A 7,279-nucleotide genomic window follows, 5' to 3' on the forward strand; every position below is an offset into this window, starting at 1 on the left:
TCTGTCTGGAGTTCAGGGGGCAGGGCCACCAGCCATGTGATCATTTTCAAGAGGTTCTGGAACTCCGTTCCACCGCATTCCTGCTGAAAAAAAGCCCTGAGCCAGACCATTAGTCTATCATGGTCAGTATTGTCTCCTCAGACTGGGAAAGGCTCTCCAAGGACTCGGGTAGACGTCTTTTACATCACATGAAATCCTTTTAACTGGAGATACGGGGGAGTTGAACCACAGTCCCTCAACTGAGCTGTGGCCCCTTTTGCAAGAGGCATGGCAGTGGCGTGAAACTGGCTCAGAGTGCCAGTTGTAGTCGTGGGTTGGTGTCATAATATTAATGTTAGAGATCACACAAACAGACAGGTAAGCAGAGATTAGTATAGCATAGATGTGATAAAGTAGAACTGGGCAAACTCTCTATATGTCACCCTAAAGGCACCCTGACCACCAAGGAACCATCTTTGTGTTAATAACCTATTAATAGTGCAAAAATGCTATTGTCATTTACTGGATATATAGCTGGACAGACTTGTTCCTTTGGCCTGCAGAAGATGATCTTACGGCTATATTTGCACAAACCTGGATCTATAGCACTGATGTGTTTGGCATATTCCACATGTATTCAACCCAGATATTTTGGATACATTGGGTTATAATTTAGGATGTTTGCTCGCATGTTGCCTGCAGCAAAAGTCTGTCCACGGTTCAATGTATAGAGACTTTCTTTGTTAAAAACGTCCATGCTTGCCTCTGCACCTCACTTGTTAGGTTCAGTCAGAAGTTTTTAAATCAAAATTGCTTATAGGTAACTGTTATTCATCCACTTTCAGAAGAAAATAAATAATGTTTTTTTGAAGTAATTATTTTGAACTGGTATCAGGATTCACGACAGTGTTTCTATACCCGAGGCTTTGTTTCTCCAGGAAGCCTAATGCTAGTAACTCTCAATGTTCAAGTAATTAATTTTTCTCTCTCTTAAAATTAAAAAAAAAAAGTTGTCTGCTTATGGAAGGTCTTAAGAAAAAATCTTGTATTGTAAAACCAAATCATACTTGATCAGATTTAAAACCTGATCCTAAATATATGTCATACCTGGGCTCCAGTGTGGTTTAGTGATAGGAGTGTTAAGATCAGGAAGATTTGGGTCTGGATCCCAATTCTGCCATGAATCTTGTTGGATGACCTTCAGCTGGTCATTCTCTCTTTGCCGCATCAAGCACACACGTGTGTTGTGAGAGTAAAGTGGGAGAGGGGAGAATTCTTGGGTTATCTCTGAAGTTTATGAGGGATTCCTTCTTGAGGCAACTGCAAACGGTGGACAGGGTGCCTGAAAGGTTGTCAATGACATCTGAGATTTCCAAACACATCTGTGAATCAGCACTCTACTGGTTCGAGTCCCACTACTGCCATGAGCTCAGTAGGTGTCCTTGGGTAAGCCACTCATCTCAGCCTCAGCTTCCCAGCTGTATTGTGGGGATAATAATAACACGAACTTGTTCACCGCTTTGGGTGGGGCACTAATCTGTCTATAAGAATGGCATATACGAACAGTTATTACTATTACTATTACTATTACTATTACTATTACTATTACTATTACTATTACTATTACTATTACTATTACTATTACTATTACTATTACTATTACTATTACTATTGCCAGTGCAAAATTAAGTTCATCTGTGATGGACAGGAGGCTGTTCAGCCCCCAAGAAGGAAAACACCAATCCCCTTGAGTCATGTAAGCAGTCAGCTAGCAGCTGGTCAGGAACCCTGGAAGGGCTGGAAATAGGGTTGCCAGGTCTCCTTACCCTCCTAGTAAGAGGGGGGTCCCAGCACTTGCTTCTTTTGTTTTCATCATGTACACACAAAGCACATGTGCACTCTCGGGCCTGTATGATGACATCACTTCTGAGAAGTGACATCATTGTGCAGGTCCAGGAGCATGTGCTTGCTTCACACCAGGTTGATTTTGGCCCCAAACAGGCACAATTTGGTCCATTTGGGGCCCAAACTGGCCCTGTGCAAAGTACGAGAGTGCTCCTAAGGCCACACGATGATGTCACTCCCAGGAGTTACCTTGTCCACCACCCCAAGAGTGCACCCAGGAGGCCTGTTCCTCCGCCTTCCTCCCCTCTGATGCCCAGGTGTGTGGTGGCAAAAGGTGGAGGGTAGGAGTAGGGAATCCCCAGCCCCCATCGGTGGAGTGGCAACTGGAGAAGCAAGATTGGAGGGGGGGGGAGTGAGAGAGAAAAAGCCGTTACACTGTCAGCTCAGATAAGATAGGGTCTGAACCTTCAGAAAAAGTGTGGAGGGATCCTGTCTCAGGGTTTGCCTAGTGTGTGAGCAGGATAAACCCACAAATGTGTGGAGATAGGGTTTGTGTCTTCAGACTTTAGTTGAGAGAGAACCTGTCTCAGGAGCCTTTGGAACTCAGAGTTGCCTTTTAGGATAAAGCAGGCTACCTGGAGGAAAACAGTTCTGCTTCTGGGATAGGATAGAGTTGTGGGGCTTGATTCTGGTGATGAAAAGTCCTGGTGGCTTCAAGCTTCAAAAAGAATTCATCACATAACCTGTACATAAATCAGTCTTCTTTGTTGTTCTGTTAAGCCTCCTGCTTCAGTGGTCTCTACTCTCTGTGCCCAATATAAAGCCTATCTCACAGCAGTGAACCCAAAAACTTTACGCTTGCTACCCTCAGAACATCTGGTAACTGAGATTTATATTTCAGAATAAACTTGATCTTCCAAAATCGTAACAGGCACTATGGGTCCCTTCAGTTCAAGAAAGGGCCTGTCACACATGGCATCTGATATTCCCCAGAAATATTAGTTTTACCTTGTTCTGGGCAAAATTAAGTCCAATGGTGGCCCGTAGTCCAACCAAACAGATAATGCATGACAAAAATCCTTTGCAGTCCACAGTGATTTCTTGGCAGACAGCACATGCAGAAAGAATTCACTAGGAATCCAAATCCTGAAATCTGTACTACAGAATTTGCATAAAGTGGATATATTGATAAGACCTGTGCTTCCATATATAAGATCTTTAGGCTGCAGTCCTAAGCACTTGAAAGTAAGTTTCGTTAAAATCAACCGGACTTGCTTCTGAGAAACTTAATCAGAAGTCATATCTTTAAATGAAAGCTTTCAGGAGTCTGGTTTCACAAACAACTTCATAAATTTTCTTTTCTGCATCTAAAGGAGTCACATCATGTTAGTAATAGCTTGGAATGGTAGTTTAATCAAACTTTAAATCAAGCCATTTAGAATGTTCCTTCTGCTTCTTAATTGTCGATAATAGAATGTAATTTTATGTTTGTATAGTTGATTAGAATGTTGTTTTCGCCATGCTGCAAAGTGGGAAAATGTGAATGCTTACATAGTGTAATAGAGGGAAATCATACTTCTACCATGCCCAGTATGCGTTCTCTAATATGTATTACAAACAGGCAAAGAGATGGTGGAGAAAACTTCACCAATCAGTTGATTATTCCTAAATACAAATTTGACAGATGAGTTTTAACAGAGTTTCTTCATCTCTAAAGCACTTTGAGTCACCAGACAACTGACACCAAGAGCTCAAACATTAGCAGCAGACACAGTCAGCCAAGCTACTGGATAAGCAATAGCTTCATGAAGTTTTATTCTTATAAAGGGTAATTTAATTCATTTTAAATAATATGTCATTGATATGATGTGATGGATTGAGAACATTAGGAATGAGGAGCAAACAGATCACATACCTTTATGGACACCCTTAGAGACATACCAGGTCCCAATGATGTCATACTTGTGCAAAACTTTGAAGAAAATATCTCTATGAGCCAACGGGAATCTTTATGGACTAAAGAAATTAAATTTATAGATTGTCAAACGTTAAGGGAGAATGGATATAAAATGTTTTTCATATGATATATTACTCCAAAGGAAATTGCAAAAACCAATAAGGACTATAGTGGAAGGTGCTAGAAATGTCAATATGTGGATGCAATATTCTATCACATGTGGTGGACATGCAAGAAAGCAAGAAGATATTGGATAAAATACATGAAGAGATGCAAAAGATACTAAAGCGCTGCTTTGTGCTAGACCCAAATATATGTTATTTAATATCTTACCAAGTAATATTGAAAAAGAACACAGTGAACTCTTTAAATATATGGTGACTGTGGCAAGAGTAGTATATGCAGCAAAATGGAGAGCGAAACTTTGTCCAGACATGACTGAATGGATGAATAAATTGTATGTTTACGTGACAATGGCTACATTAACTTCTTATATGCATAATAGACCAATTTCAGAATTTCAGGAAAAATGGAAAATCTTTTTTGATTATGTGGCTGAAAGATAGTTTTATTTAATATGCTGAATATGAAAAGCCAAGTATAATGTATTTTAGCATAAATAAATGAAGGGATGAAGAGGAGGAATTTTATGTAGTTTTAATAATCCGCTATATACACTGGTTTTGATATTGTTTACTCTTTAATGTTACTTTTTGTTATATTATTATGTAGCTTTAATACTTTGTTACATATTTTGTTTTGATATTATGTTTACTGTCTAAGGTTACTTTCTGTTATATAGCCTGCTTTTGATATTCTTTCTACAGTCCAATGCTATTTTCAGTTTTAATAAAATAATTTTTAAAAGGGCTACTAATCTCTGATGAGCAAACTACACTTGATCTTAGCCAAAAGGCCAAGAAGTGATACTTTTTGATGTGCAGGCTAAGCGTAGATGAGTGCATCAGTTGCAGCGCCATTTAAATGAGACCCAGAGCCTGTTTGCCTCATATTTAAATCCATCCCAAGTTCCTGGTTTTGTATACATAGGATTGTAGCCCTAATGTTATGAAGCAATTAGAGCATAAAGACAGGCACACATACGCAAACTTTTTAGAGAGCCTGTGAACACATTTAGAGCTGCCATAATTTAAGAAGTCAGAAATGGCAAGAATTACTGCAGAGGGAATTGAAATACCATAATTATGTATTAGTGGAAATAAATAGCACTTGTATAATTTTAAATTATATCATTAACAAGGGATCATTTCTGTCTACAGTACAACGAACATTCTGTAATTTAATTTTAATGTTATGGGGGGAAATACTGATTTTTTTCTGTATTTAAAAGTATTTTCCTTATAAGTGAATCACCATCTTTGTTTGAGGATAGAACATCTCAAATTTGCACCAAAATGCCTAGGAAGGGCTAAGGCATCTTATACAGAAATAGGGAAGAATAGATGCTCCTTCCAGACTGTGAACTGAATGACTCATTTATACCTCCAGCTTGCAGGGAATTACCAGTTTGCTGGCCATATTTCTTTATCATAACTGAGAGAAAAATTGTTTTCGACATAGAAGTTTTTCCTAATCTCTATGATAAAGTCTAGGAAGTGACCACACATTCTTTCCAAATTCCAGCCATCTTAGGCACTGCCCTCCCATAGTGCTGGGAGTACTTGCACAACAGACCTTCTAACCTTTGAACCAGCTCTTGATCTTTGCCTTCAATAAATGTTTCATTGACAGGAAATATTCAGGCATCCGGTACTGTAAAACCATCCTCTTATCCACTAATATGGCTCTTAAAACCAGAGAACACTGTTTTGTGTTCTCTGGTTTTTAGAAGGGGGAGTTTTTCATGCCTTACTAACACTATTCCATCTTAATATATATAGAATGTGGAAAGACAATCAGAATTTTGCTCACTGGCCTTGTCCCGCTTGCCATGTGTTGATTGGCTTTGTCTTCCCCATCTCCCACAACCTTCTTTCCATTTCTTGAATTTCTGACCTGTTTCATGCATAGGTGGAAAGGAGGGGCAAATTGTAAGTGGCTGTGAGCCAAGCTAGAAGTGACGAATTACACTTGAAAGGCAAGTGAACAGACTCACATATATTCCTCCCTTGCAAGTGGAGCGCAAGTGATCAGGGAGGAATGCATGTTAGGGCCAAGCTTCACATGACGAATGACACTTGAACGGCAAGTGGATTGAGTGGAGGGCAAGTGAACAGGGAGAAATACACTTGCTGTTCAAGTGTCATTCGTCATGTGTAGCTTGGCCCTCTGTCTGTTCACTTGCCATTCAAGTGTAATTCGTCACTTCTAGCTTGGCCCTCAGAATTGGAAGGAGGTCACTTCAAGGACCTGATTATGACCCTGGGGGAATTCACCAACCGGGTAGTTGCAAAAGCAGCCACAAGATACAATACAGAGTAAATGAAAGCATGCCTAAGCCACAACTGTAGCACAAGTGGCTACCATGCGATGACCAAGCAGCTCATTGTGATACTCAAACAGGACACAAAACTGAGGTGATATAATGGAGGGGGTGGGGCTTGAATTATGGGTAAGTGAGGGCGCTGGGTAAGTGAGGGCGCTGATCAAGGTAAGTGTTACTGGTGATTGTGCTGGAGTCATACCTCTCAGCGTCTGTGAGGCAGGGTAAAACATCTTTTAATGCTGCTAGATTGAATGTGTGGAGTCAGTCAGAAGTGGTGATCTTAGGTGGAATAGATAATTTGATTGTGGTATCTTATGTCCATGTGTTTTGTATGCTTGTGGCAGTGGAAATGAATTGTTATTAAATTCCTATGTCTGTGTTTATGCATGTGTGTTCTCTTGAGGATCAAACTATCGTGCAGAAAAAAACCCTGTATATCAAGTTTAAATAGATATTTCCTAACAGGGCTTTTTTTCTGGGAAAAGAGGTGGTGGAACTCAGTGGGTTGCTCTTAGAGAAAATGGTCACATGGCTGGTGGCCCCGCCCCCTGATCTCCAGGCAGAGGGGAGTTTAGATTGCCCTCCACGCTGCGGCTTGGAGGGCAATCTAAACTCCCCTCTGCCTGGAGATCAGGGGGCGGGGCCACCAGCCATGTGACCATTTTCAAGAGGTTCCAGTACTCTGTTCCACCGCATTCCAGCTGAAACAAAGCCCTGTTTCCTAATATGTTTGTGTTGTCTTTTTCTGATTCATGAAAGTAGCTAGATTTATAAATAATATAAATGAAAAAAGTAAAAAAGTCAACAGATTTCCTGTATTTTAGATGTGCTATGTTCATAATTCATCTCAGTCATGAATCGTTCAGACTGTGTATAATATTTTCAACAACGTTTCATTTACGTGATATATAGTAGGATGCAATATTCTTTTATATGTTGTATTAAGTAAACTCCCTTTTATAACTGTGATATAAAGACTAAAGCTTTGATTATGAATTTCAAAGTAGGCAAATCTCATAAACAAATGGGTATTAAATCACTTTTAGAAAACC

The 7,279-nt window shown here is 39.8% G+C and overlaps 1 pseudogene; it reads right to left on the minus strand.

Annotated features, from left to right (window-relative positions):
• Window positions 1-4,620: 4,620 nt before the first annotated feature.
• Window positions 4,621-4,709, minus strand: LOC129334136 (U2 spliceosomal RNA; annotated as a pseudogene).
• Between the last annotated feature and the right edge of the window lie 2,570 nt (window positions 4,710-7,279).

Source organism: Eublepharis macularius, chromosome 7 (assembly GCF_028583425.1).
Source record: "Eublepharis macularius isolate TG4126 chromosome 7, MPM_Emac_v1.0, whole genome shotgun sequence".
Classification (NCBI taxonomy): domain Eukaryota; kingdom Metazoa; phylum Chordata; class Lepidosauria; order Squamata; family Eublepharidae; genus Eublepharis; species Eublepharis macularius.